The following is a 14,275-nucleotide window of genomic DNA, read 5'->3' as shown; positions in this document are numbered from 1 at the left end:
CTTCTTCATGACCTTTTTTTTTAGAGTCCATATATATGTGTTAGCATACGGTATTTATTTTTCTCTTTCTGACTTACTTCACTCTGAATAACAGACTCTAGGTCCATCCACCTCACTACAAATAACTCAGTTTGTTCCTTCTTATGGCTTAGTAATATTCCATTGTATATATGTGCCACATCCTCTTTATCCATTCATCTGTTGATGGACACTTAGGTTGCTTCCATGGCTTTGTAAATAGAGCTGCAATGAACATTTTGGTACATGAGTCTTTTTGAATTATGGTTTTCTCAGGGTATATGCCCAGTACTGGGATTGCTGGGTCATATGCTGGTTCTATTTTTAGTATTTTAAGGCCAATAACAATTTTTATAATGACTTCCTGGCCATGTGCATACGTATATCCCCATATCCCCTCCCTCTTGCGTCTCCCTCCCACCTTTCCTATCCCACCCTTCTAGCTGGTCACAAATCACCGATCTGATCTCCCTGTGCTATGTGGCTGCTTCCCACTAGCTATCAGTTTTACATTTGATAGTGCATATATGTACATGCCACTCTCTCACTTCGTCCCAGCTTACCCTTTCCCCTCCCCGTGTCCTCAAGTACCTTCTTTAGGAGGTCTGCATCTTTATTCCCATCTTGCCCCTAGGTTCTTCATGACCTTTTTTTTTTTTTAAGATTCCATATGTATGTATTAGCATATGGTATTTGTTTTTCTCTCTGACTTACTTCACTCTGCATGACAGACTCTAGGTTCATCCACCTCACTACAAATAACTCAGTTTTGTTCGTTTTTATGGCTGAGTATATACATTGTATATATGTGCCACATCTTCTTTATCCATTCATCTGTTGATGGACACTTCAGTTGCTTCCATGTCCTGGCTATTGTGAATAGAGCTGCAATGAACATTTTGGTACATGACTCTTTTTGAATTATGGGTTTCTCAGGGTATATGCCCAGTAGTGGAATTGCTGGGTCATATGGTAGTTCTATTTTTAGTTTTTGAAGGAACCTCCATACTGTTCTCCACAGTGGCTGTATTAATTTACATTTCCACCAACAGTGCAAGAGGGTTCCATTTTCTCCACACCCTCTCCAGCATTTGTTGTTTGTAGATTTTTATGATGTCCATTCTGAATGGTGTGAGGTGATATCTCATTGTAGTTTTGATTTGCATTTCGCTAATGATTAATGATGTTGAGCATGCTTTCATGTGTTTGTTGGCAATCTGTATATCTTCTTGGGAGAAATGTCTATTTAGGTCTTCTGACCATTTTTGGATTGGGTTGTTTGTTTTCATATTCAGCTGCATGAGCTGCTTATAAATTTTGGAGATTAATCCTTTGTCAGTTGCTTCATTTGCAAATATTTTCTCCCATTCTGAGGGTTGTCTCTTTGTCTTGTTTATGGTTTCCTTTGCTATGCAAATGCTTTTAAGTTTCATTAGGTCACATTTGTTTATTGTTCTTTTTATTTCCAGTTCTCTAGGAGGTGGGTCAAAAAGGATCTTGCTGTGATTGATGTCATAGAGTGTTCTGCCTATGTTTTCCTCTAAGGGTTTTACAGTGTCTGGCCTTACATTTAGGTCTTCAATCCATTTTGAGTGTATTTTTGTGTATGGAGTGAGGGAGTGTTCTAATTTCATTCTTTTATATGTATCTGTCCAGTTTTCCCAGCACCACTTATTGAAGAGGCTGTCTTTTCTCCATTGTATATTCTTGCCTCCTTTATCAAAGATAAGGTGACCATATGTGCGAGGGTTTATCTCTTGGCTTTCTATCCTGTTCCATTGACCTATATTTCTGTTTTTGTGCCAGTACCATAGTGTCTTGATTACTGTAGCTTTGTAGTATAGTCTGAAGTCCGGGAGCCCGATTCCTCCAGCTCCGTTTTTCTTTCTCAACATTTTTTTAGCTATTCGGGGTCTTTTGTGTTTCCATACAAATTGTGAAATCTTTTGTTCTAGTTCTGTGTAAAATGCCATTGGTAGTTTGATAGGGATTGCATTGAATCTGTAGATTTCTTTGGGTAGTATAGTTATTTTCACAATGCTGATTCTTCCAATCCAAGAACATGGTATATCTCTCCATTCGTTTGTATCATCTTTAATTTCTTTCATCAGTGTCTCATAGTTTTCTGCATACAGGTCTTTTGTCTCCTTAGGTAGGTTTATTCCTAGGTATTTTATTCTTTTTGTTGCAATGCTAAATGGGAGAGTTTCTTTAATTTCTCTTTCAGATTTTTCATCATTAGTGTATAGGAATGCCAGAGATTTCTGTGCATTAATTTTCTATCCTGCTACTTTACCAGATTCATTGATTAGCTCTAGTAGTTTTCTGGTAGCATCTTTAAGATTCTCTATGTATAGTATCATGTTCTGCAAACAGTGACAGCTTTACTTCTTCTTTTCCGATTTGAATTCCTTTTATTTCTTTTCCTTCTTGGATTCCTGTGGCTAAAACTTCCAAAACTATGTTGAATAATAGTGGTGAGAGTTGGAAACCTTGTCATGTTCCTGATCTTAGAGGAAATGGTTTTAGTTTTTCACCATTGATAACGTTGTTGGCTGTGGGTTTGTCATATATGGCCTTTATTATGTTGAAGTAATTTCCCTCTGTACCTACTTTCTGGAGGGTTTTTATCATAAGTGGGTGCTGAATCTTGTCAAAAGCTTTTTTGCATCTGTTGAGATGATCATATGGTTTTTATCCTTCAGTTGGTTAATATGGTGTATCACATTGATTGATTTGTGTATATTGAAGAATCATTGCATTCCTGGGATGAACCCCACTTGATCATAGTGTATGACCCTTTTAATGTGCTGTTGGATTTTGTTTGATAGTATTTTGTTGAGGATTTTTACATCTTTGTTCCTCAGTGATATTGGCCTGTAGTTTTCTTTTTTTTGTGACATCTTTGTCTGGTTTTGGTATCAGGGTGATTGTGGCCTCGTGGAATGAGTTTGGGAGTATTCCACTCTCTACTATATTTTGGAAGATTTTGAGAATGATAGGTGTTAGTTCTTCTCTAAATGTTTGACAGAATTAGCCTGTGAAGCCATCTGGTCCTGGGCTTTTCTTTGTTGGAAAATTTTCAATCACACTATCAATTTCAGTGCTTGTGATTGGTCTGTTTATATTTTCTATTTCTTCCTGGTTCAGTCTTGGAAGTTTGTGCTTTTCTAAGAATTTGTCCATTTCTTCGAGGTTGTCCATTTTATTGGCATATAGTTGCTTGTAGTTATCTTTCATGATCCTTTGTATTTCTGCAGTGTCAGTTACTTCTCCTTTTTCATCTCTAATTCTATTGTTTTGAGTCTTCTCCCTTTTTTTCTTAATGAGTCTGGCTAATGGTGTATCAATTTTGTTTATCTTCTCAAAGAACCAGCTTTTAATTTTATTGACCTTTGCTACAGTTCCTTCATTTCTTTTACATTTATTTCTGATTTCATCTTTATGATTTCTTTCCTTCTGCTAACTTTGGGTTTTTTTTATTACTCTTTCTTTAATTGCTTTAGGTGTAAGGTTAGGTCTTTTATTTGGGATTTTTTTTTTTCTTGAGGTAGGATTGTATTGCTATAAACTTCCCTCTTAGAACTGCTTTTGTTGCATTCCTTAGATTTTGGGTCATTGTGTTTTCATTGTCAGTTGTTTCTAGGTATTTTTTGTTTCCTCTTACATTTCTTCAGTGATCTCTTGGTTATTTAGGAGTGTATTGCTTAGCCTTCCTGTGTTTGTATTTTTTACAGGTTTTTTCTTGTAATTGATATCTAGTCTTATAGCATTCTGGTAGGAAAAGATACTTGATATGATTACAGTTTTCTTAAATTTACCAAGGCTTGATTTGTGACCCAAGATAAGATCTATCCTGGAGAATGTTCCATGAGCACTTGAGAAGAAAATGTGTTCTGTTGTTTTGGGATGGAATGTCCTTTAAATATCAATTAAGTCAATCTTGTTTAATGTATCATTTAAAGCTTGTGTTTCCTTATTTATTTTCCTTTTGGATGATCTGTCTATTGTTGAAAGTGGGGTGTTAAAGTCCCCCACTATGATTGTGTTACTGTCATTTTCCCCTTTTGTGGTTGTTAGCATTTGCCTTATGTATTGAGTGTTCCTATTTTGGGTGCATAAATATTTACAATTGTTATATCTTCTTCTTGGATTGATCCCTTCATCATTATGTAGTGTCCTTCTTTGTTTCTTGTAGTAGTCTTTATTTTAAAGTCTATTTTGTCTGTTATGAGAATAGCTACTTCAACTTTCTTTTGATTTCCATTTGCATGGAACATGTTTTTCCATCAACACACTTTCAGTCTGTATGTGTCCCTAGGTCTGAAGTGGGTCTCTTGTAGACAGCATATATACAGGTCTTGTTTTTGTGTCCATTCAGCCAGTCCATGTCTTTTGGTTGGAGCATTTGATCCATTTCATTTAAGGTAATTATCTATATGTATTTTCCTATTACCATTTTCTTCATTGTTTTGAGTTGTCTCTCTCTCTCTCTCTCTCTCTCTATATATATATATATATATATACATACACACATATGTATATATATATATGTATATATATATACATATATATATGTATATATATATACATATATATATATATGTATATATATATATATATATATATATATAGAGAGAGAGAGAGAGAGAGTGAGAGCAACCAAATCAATAAAAAAATCCAATTATAACAAGTGCTAAAAACTATAATAAAAAAATGGGCAGACAGAACCCTAGGACAAATGGTAAAAACAAAGCTATACAGACAAAATTGTACAAAGAAGCATACACGTACACACTCTCAAAAAGAGAAAAAGGAATAAAAAATATATATATGTATATATATATATATATATATATATAGAGAGAGAGAGAGAGAGAGAGAGAGAGAGAATGCAACCAAATCAATAAACAAATCTACCAATGATAATAAGTTCTAAATACTAAACTAAGATAAACATAAAACTAGGAACAAATTAGATGTAGAAAACAAACCCCAAGTCTAGAGTTGCTTCCAAAGTCCACCACCTCAGTTTTGGGATGATTCATTGTGTATTCAGGTATTCCACAGGTGCAGAGTACATCAAGTTGATTGTGAAGATTTAATCTGCTGCTCCTGAGGCTGCTGGGAGAGATTTCCCTTTCTCTTCTTTTTTCACACAGCTCCTGGGGTTCCGCTTTCGATTTGGCCCCGCCTCTGCATGTAGGTCGCCTGAGAGCATCTGTTCCCCACCCAGGCAGGACGGGTTTAAAGTAGCAGCTGATTAGGGGGCTCTGGCTCACTCAGGGCCAGGGAGAGGGAGGGGTACGGAATGTGGGGTAAGCCTGCGGCAGCAGAGCCTAGCATGACATTGCAACAGCCTGAGGCATGCTGTGTGTTCTCCTGGGGAAGTTGTCCCTGGATCACGGGACCCTGCACAGGCTCTCGGGTGGGGAGGTGGGAATAGTGACCTGTGCTTGCACACAGGTTTCTTGGTGGCTACAGCAGAAGCCTTAGCATTTCATGCCCATCTTTGGTGTCCGTGCTGATAGCCACGGCTCACGTCATCTCTGGAGCTCATTTAGGTGGTGCTCTGAATCCCCGCTCCTCGTGCACACCATAACAATGGTCTCTTGCCTCTTAGGCAGATCCAGACTTTTTCCTGGACTCCCTCCCGGCTAGCTGTGGTGCACTAGCCCCCTTCAGGCTGTGTTCACGCAGCCAACCCCAGTCCTCTCTCTGGGATCTGACCTCCAAAGCCTGAGCCTCAGCTCCCAGCCCCAACCCGCCCCGATAGGTGAGCAGAGAAGCATCTCGGGCTGGTGAGTGCTGGTTGGCACCGATCCTCTGTGAGGGAATCTGCCCGCTTTGCCCTCCGCACCCCTGTGGCTGCGCTCTCCTCCATGGTTCTGAATCTTCCCCCCTCTGCCCCCCACAGTCTCCACCCACGAAGGGGCTTCCTAGAGTGTGGAAACCTTTCCTCCTTCACAGCTCCCTCCCAGAGGTGCAGGTCCTGTCCTTACTCTTTTGTCTCTGTTTCACCTTTTTACTTTTGCCCTACCCAGTTACATGGGAAGTTTCTTGCCTTTGGGAAGCCTGATGTCTTCTGCCATCGTTCAGTAGGTATTCTGTAGGAGTTGTTCCACATGTAGATGTATTTTTGATGTATTTGTGGGGAGGAAGGTGATTTCCACGTCTTACTCCTCCACCATCTTGAAGGTCCTCACTTTGGTTTGGTTTTTAATATGAGAGAAGATTGAGTAAATGCAGTGTCAATGGAAAAAACAAATTTGAGAGGGAGTGATTCTCTACACTCCCTCTATATATAAAGAACAAACAAATTAGTTTGAGTGTATGATATGAGAAGATGGAATGTTAATACTTGTTCAGCAACTCCTCTTTAAGAGGAGAAAGAACAATTTTTCTAAGGTTTGATTCCCAGTCTTGACTACACATTAGAATCATATGAGGAGCTTTCAAAAACATGGATACACAAACTCCAACCCAAACTATGTAAACAAGCATTGCTGGTGTTTGAGCCCAGGCAGAAGTATTTTTTGAAAGCTCCCCAGGTGCTACTATCAATGTGGAGCCAAGGTTTAAAATTACTACCCTAATGAAACAAAAAAAGAAAGGGAGATCATTAGCACAGAAGTAGACATTGTAAGTTTGATAGGAAGAGGTTAAGAGTCTTTCCTTTTGATGGCTATATTTTTCTCAGTGAGCTATGAGGTCATTTGCTTTGAGTGAAGAGGAAATGAATAAAAGTTAGATATTTGAAGAGCAAAGAAGGTTTAAAATAGTCCTGGAAATGAGTGGGAGGGCAAGTAGACAGGAAGAGAAGGATGCTGTGCTGTATTGAAGGCTCTTTGGAGCTTAGTGACAGCACATAGTCACACCAATCTTCCTTCCATATGGCTTTCCCCCGCCTTGACTTGGTTTATTTCTAGGAGCAGAGAACAGACACTGTAAATTTTAATTAAATGAATTAGACAAAAAGATAGATGTGCAAGGGAGCAGAGGTCTCAGGACCTTTACACTGCCAGACCATAGAAGGTATAACTGTTTTGGTTTTTTTCTTTTTTTTTTTTTTTTTTTTTTTTTTTGCTGCATCAGGTCTTAGTTGTGGCAGAGGGATCTTTGTTGAGGCATACAGGATCTTTCATTGTGGCAAGTGGGCCCTCTTGTTGAGGCACACGAGCTCAGTAGTTGTGGCACAAGGGCTTAGTTGCACCACTGCATGCGGGATCTTAGTTCCCCGACCAGGGATCAAGCCCACCCATGTCCCCTGCATTGGAAGGTGGAGTCTTTATCACTGGACCACCTGGGAAGTCCTGGTATAACTGTTAAGGAGGGAAGTAAAGAAAGTGAATGATGATTGGATTGGGTAAAAGAATAATATAAAAAATTAAGTAAGATTGAATAATTAATTCCTCCTGGGAAAATCAGGGAAATTTTAGGGAACTATGAGTAAAGTCTTAGAAGGGGACTAGAATTTACCAGTTGAAACCAGAGACTAAGAATTAGGCTAAGGGAATGGTGTAAACAAGTGTTGTGAAAATGAATTGCTTATTTCAAAAATACTGAGAAACTGTATTTCCCAAGCTTACAATGGTAAAGAAGACCTAAAAAGAGAGGTTTATAAAGTATCAGGATCAGATTGCATAAACTGTCATAAATTCTGATTTTTGGTAATAATGGTATTGCTATAAAATAAGTGTTATGATTCCAGTGGGGCAATATCTGATTCTATCTTTTACTTATCAATTGAAAATTTTGCAAATAATATATTTCTAAATGTATTTTATCTCTATTCTTCAAAGAATGTTTCCAAAACAAATAAGAGATTACCACTTTCTTCAAAATATACAGTATTGCACCTAAAAGTTTGAAAAAAGATAGCTGAACCAGAGACAATAACCGATTATTAGCAAAACTGACCAATTTTCCTTCATCAGATGACATTTCTGCTTTCAATGAAGAAAAGTTTCTAATGTGGGAGCCAGCTTTATTCTGTTGAGCTGGAGAGTTTAATTTTCTGTTCTACCTGTTAAATTCAAGGAACTATTTTTGTCAATTGATGAGAGGTTTTTTGTTTTTTTGTTTGTTTTTTTGCGGTACGTGGGCCTCTCACTGTTGTGGCCTCTCCCGTTGCGGAGCACAGGCTCTGGACACGCAGGCTCAGGGCCATGGCTCATGGGCCCAGCCGCTCTGCGGCATGTGGGATCTTCCCAGACCGGGGCATGAACCCGTGTCCCCTGCATCAGCAGGCGGACTCTCAACCACTGTGCCACCAGGGAAGCCCTGATTAGAGGTTTTGAATGCTTCCCATATTCCCTTGAAAGGGAGTACTCAAATCTGCTATAGACCTTGAAAAGAAAGTCATACACTATTGAATTACTTCCTTTTAACAGTAGTTAGGACTTGCAGAGTAAATAAATTACAGCTGCCTAGAATATTTGATTCAGTTATGCCTCATTCAGACTCTATCCACTCCTACTTGGATTTCTACAGTAGCTTCTTAATGGCTTTGCCACCTCCTCTCCTTCAAATGCATCCCCTGTGACTTATCTAAAATCCATATCTGACCATAACATGTCCCTTCTAAAACTTCATAGTGGTTCCTATGGCCAAACCATACCAAGAAACTGGACAACATCCTTGACACCTTCTTCTCTTATACTCTCCCCCTCAAATTCAAGCCATTAAAAAAAACTGCATCCTTCTGTTTTTCTAATTCTCTCTCACACTTGAACTATTGCAAATGCTTCTTGTTTGGTTCACCCACTTGCATGGGGAGTTGTTTTTCCATGGGTATAAAGTTTCAGTTGTGCAAGATGAGTAAATTCTAGAGATCTGCTGTACAATGTAGGGCCTAGGGTTAACAATACTGAATTGTGCACTTAAAAATGTAAGTGGGTAAATCTCATGTTAGGTGTTCTTATCACTAAAAAGGGAGACATGAGGAAAGTTTTGGAGGCTATGAATATGTTTACTAACTTGATTGTGGTGATGGTTTCCACATTTGTATATGTCCAAACTCATTGAATCTTATCCATTAAATATATATCTTTTGTATATCAAGATTATATTAAGAAATTAAAATTAAAGTAAGCTCTAAGGAAACAGAGGTCAGGGGCCTAGAGGCAGAAAGAAACCTGTCTAAAGTTTGGCAAAGCTGAATGAAATGTTAAGGCCATTTTGGTCACTAACTTATTTCTCACTCACCTCCCATCTTAACATACACACAGACACACACACACACACACACACATACACATGCATACTACATACACACAGACACTTTTCCTTTTCTCTTGAAAGAAAAAGGATAAATACCAGGTGGGATGAAAGTCAGGAGAAACACTGATAGAACAGAGAGTTACATCTGTCTTAGCCTTTATAAGGAGTGAGGTTAGGAGGAAGGTAATGGCTTGTCAGAAAGTGTGGTGTGGAAAGGGAGAAGGGGAAAGAGGACTTTGAGGCCAGAATGGTGTTGGTATAACAGTAAAAGATGTTCACGAGTTTCAATACTTTAGAGAATAGGAGAGTGGAAAAATCACTTGAACTTTCTTGGCCTTATGTTATTTGCTTTCTGATTCTAGCATTCAGTCAAATCTTAGACAAGTGGACCTTTTTTCTTACAATTTCTGATAGAATATTTCTTGTCATTCAATATTTTTGTCAATGAATTTAATATAAGGTGCTCATACAAAATACATTTTACATAATAAAAAATATTTCACAGTAAAAGGCTATTGAATATATAAAATATATAGAGAAGAAGGAGAAAATTATTCTCAGATAAATTTTTGTCACCTTATGATCTTAGAATCATCACCTGAGTGATGAAAATACTTGCACTGATGAGGAACCTGAGAAAGAAAAAAAAAATTTCAAGAAAATCGGTGTGAAATGCTGATTAGCTAGTGCCACAGAAATAATCTGAAGTTTAGAATCGGAAATGGGAAAAACCCTGAAAGTGAGCTATTGTCGTTAAACTGATAAAAAGCAAATTTAAATTTTAAATGAAATCTTAGAGTTGAGGATGGATAATCTATAACCTCATCTCAAGAAGGTCCATGGTAATCAAAGAATAGTGTCCAGGTGTAGAATATGTTGATTAACATTTTCTAAAAAATGGCACTATTAAATATGTGAGAAAACAGCTGGTATAAATTCATAATTTAGAAAGTTACCTGTTATCAATTTTCATACTTTTCAGCATTATCACCATTTCCTCAAGTTGCATTTTTAATTCTTCTTTTGAACAAAGCAAATGCAGGATTTATTCAGGACCACCATTAAGACAAATTAAGAGATCAGTTATTTCAAGGAATATGAATTTCATGTAGGTAATGACAATATTTTCAAATAACATTATTCTAAGTACAATAGACTATATGACATAGTGGAAAAATAATAGACTGTCAGAATAGCTGGATTCTAACAATAGTTTTACCACTAATTAGTGCTATGACACTGTCTCCCTTCTCAAGGCCTGATTTCCCCAGACTAAAGAGTTGAACTACATAATACGCAAGGTACCCCACAAATCTAACAAAATTGAGAATGCAATTGCATTCCTGAAACAAAACCTTTCTGCTGACTCATTTGCTCCCATTTTATGTAATTTCTCCCCCCCCACCACCAAATCACTATAAGTAGCCATGTTTTAAAACAAGATTTTTCTACAAAGTCTGAGTCAAAATCTGAATCTAAATAAGTTATCAATAAAGTAAGGCTCGGGCTTCCCTCGTGGTGCAGTGGTTGAGAGTCCGCCTGCCGATGCAGGGGAGACAGGTTTGTGCCCCGGTCTGGGAAGATCCCACAAACCGCGGAGCGGCTGGGCCCATGAGCCATGGCCTCTGAGCTTGCGCGTCCGTAGCCTGTGCTCCGCAACGGGAGAGGCCACAACGGTGAGAGGCCCATGTACCGCAATAAATAAATAAATAAACAAACAAACAAATAAAGTAAGGCTCACTATCTGTGGAACTTACTGTGCTTCTGGTTGAATACTGTCTTGCTACATAATTCTGGTATTGATAATTTTCTTCTAAACCTCATGACTTGTTTATATAATTATCATAATTCTTGGTTCTAGATTTTAAACACAATAGAAACGTATGGGGACAATTAAAAGACAAAGCAGTAAGCATAAACATCATTTAACCTTTGCCCGTAAAAAAAAAAAAAAAAAAATCTTTGCCCATGATCAAGAAATACCCGTAGTGTGACTGGTCATTCCATTCATGTGTCACTAATGCCAGTTCTAGACTGGACAATGACAAAAGTGGCTAATGTAAACTGAGCCAAATCATTTTGCCTACTTCATTGTTCAGTGCCTCTTCTTTGGTGGATACTTTCTGTTAGGCATTAATATATGATTCAAAAATTATACTCAGTGCCAACTCCCACATATCCATCCACAGCTATCCCAGACCTTCTCGTCTCTGATTTTCCAATCTTTTCCTTCCATGCTCCTGACCGGTCTACTAGGCCATTAGCAAATGTCCAGAAACGTACATATGTTCTCCCCTTAGGTCACTTCTCCTTCCACAAAGAGTGGGTGATCAGATTCCCCGTTTGGACTTCTACCCATTGGGAAGGTTTTCTCTCTTCACTATTATCAAGAAATACTGCTCTCCACTGTTATCCAATTTCAGTTTGCATTCTTATACCCATCTAGAAATTAAGCTTAGGCCTTTTCCTCTTTCTTCAGCTGGTCATAGGGAATTTACCCACAAAGGGGCTCTAGTACAACAATTGTGAATGACATGGGGTCTGGGCCACCTTCTCATGCAGCTTGCCTATGCCCTCTGTTGTCATTTAGACTTGATCCCAAATGCACTATTTCTAACTTATGATGGACTGCTGCTCAGCCTTCTGCTTTCTGAGGTTGTGGGCCTAAGAGTATTCAACCCATTATGGGCAGTTCCAGACACATGGTCACTTGGTGCCCCTTTGTCAAGTATCATGCCAGGAGATGATTCTCTAATGAAGTAGAATTCTCCACTGCAGATGGCATGGCCTTGTTCCAGAAGCCCAGTAGCACGCATTAGGATTCTCTCACTAAGGTTTGCCATAAACTTGGATTCCATCTTTTCCCACAACTGACACTTCTAACAATATAGAACCTACAAGATTATGTGGCCTGAGTAACAGGACCACTTGTACCATAGCCTGGACCAGCTTCAGAACCCTTTTCTACTCTGGGATTTTACTCAAATCTGGTAACCTTCCATATCATTGTACTTAAGCGTCATAACATTTCTATGTGCACAATGTGTTCTGGCCAGAACCCCAAATGTTCTACCATGTGTTGTGGTTTCTTTCCTATTATAGGAATTGTAAGACACATCAATTTGTCTTTTACCTTTCAGGGGATATTGCAAATGTCCCTGGCCACTGGACCCCTAAAAACTTTACTGAAATAGCAGTTCTCTGAAATGTCTTAGCAAGGCCTCCAATTTAATAGCCACCAGTTTTTCATAGTGCCTAACTTAGCATCAATGTAATGTCATCAGTGTAATAATGTGATAATCTGTCCAGATAATATATTCAGAAGAAATCTGAATTATGTCAGAGGAGTGAGAGAGTTAATATAGTCCTGGGGGAAAGCCATAAGTAAATGTTGTTGTCCATTCCACAGAAATGCAACTTTTTCCTGATCTTGTGATCAAATTTTTTTAAAAGTGCATTCGCAAAACCCATGTCTGTATACCATGCACTTGAAGCCTTATTAGTAAGATTTAGCAGCAATACTGCATATAACATAGCAACTACGACCAGAGCCGTTACTTGCCTGAGCTTACAGTGGTCACTCTCCACAATCCATTCATTTTCTCTGAGGGCCAGAATGATGAACATTAGGGCCATGCATCCTTTAAGTCTGTAATGGTGGTGCTAATTTCTATATTCCTTCCTGTCCCCCAGAGATGCTTTGATTTACTATCTTGGCTGTGAGGAGAGTAGAGGAAATAATTTTGGAGTCTTCCACTTGGTCTTTCCAATAAATTCAAGGACTCTACATGGGGAATACCCCAAACTTCCAAGTGACATGCCAATTGTGTATTTGGAGACCAAGAAATGACTATCAGTTATATCTATTGACACAGTGGATCCACTCTAAGCCAGATTTTAGCAGGATTCCATTTATTCCATGGCTCCTGTAATCCCCAGAGTAACTACAGGGTCATGATGATACACTAAATCTACAAGCATCACTGTCAGGTCAGACTCTGTGTCTAATAATCCTCTGGGTATTTCCCTCTCACCAGTATATAATCACATGAGAAAATGGCTGTAAGTCTCTTTGGGGAAGGACCTGGGGAATCAGTACAGCATATACTTGCTGTGGTGTTACAGACTTGCTCCTCCTGGATACATGGTCATCTCTTCAGTCCATGAATTCTGTTTTAGGTTTGAGAACTGAGCAAACAATTGCGAGTTTTTATTGAGACAATAACCCTTAGCTTCCTGCTCTTCCATTCTAGGCTGCTTCTGATTGTAGAAGTCAAACAGCACACTCAGTGGCTACCTGTCTATTTTGTGTGTGGTGGTGTCATGTTCTATTAACAATCTCTGTAACTCCCTGCAAGTCCAGCCCCCTTTGGCTACTACTCCGATCCTATGGGCCCCTTGTTTCTGGCAGTTAATCACTGCCACCTGGACTCAATTACTTCAGGGCTTGTCACCCTCATGGATAGTGATCAGACCAGCTCTATGAACACTTCTTCTAATGACTTCCCTGTCACTCCGAGATGAGTTGTCACTGAATTTATGGATGCTGGTACCCCTACCAATGCATTCCTGACTGCCCTGCTGAATGCTGGATTCCCCTGAATGCTGGCATCCTCTAATGGGTCTTCTGACCTCACATAACATCAGTTCCACTGGGCCCACATTCCTGAGTCTTCTTCTTTTTCCTCTACAACCTGCCAGGCAACAAAGGCATTTGCACTTTGCTCAGTGTGACCCATCTTATTCTTAGCTTCTAAGAGCCACTCTTAGCGGTGAGTGTTCCATTTTCTGAGGTCCTTACCCAGGTATAAAATCAAACATTCCAAGAAGATGCTGCCGAGTCAATATATTGCTCTTGTTCAGTTTTTAATTCTGGCCCCCTTGATCAAACAGCCTCAAAACCTAATCCCAGTGGTAGTCCCTTGGGTACTACTTGTAGCTTCTTCAGTGTATAACCTCATTCCTCCCTTATCAGGCCCATTATGTCTCTCATTAAATGATGCTAGAATTTAATCATAGTCATCAGCCTAGTAGC

Source organism: Hyperoodon ampullatus (assembly GCF_949752795.1).
Source record: "Hyperoodon ampullatus genome assembly, chromosome: 9".
Taxonomy (NCBI): domain Eukaryota; kingdom Metazoa; phylum Chordata; class Mammalia; order Artiodactyla; family Ziphiidae; genus Hyperoodon; species Hyperoodon ampullatus.
Note: the sequence above shows the minus strand (reverse complement) of the source record.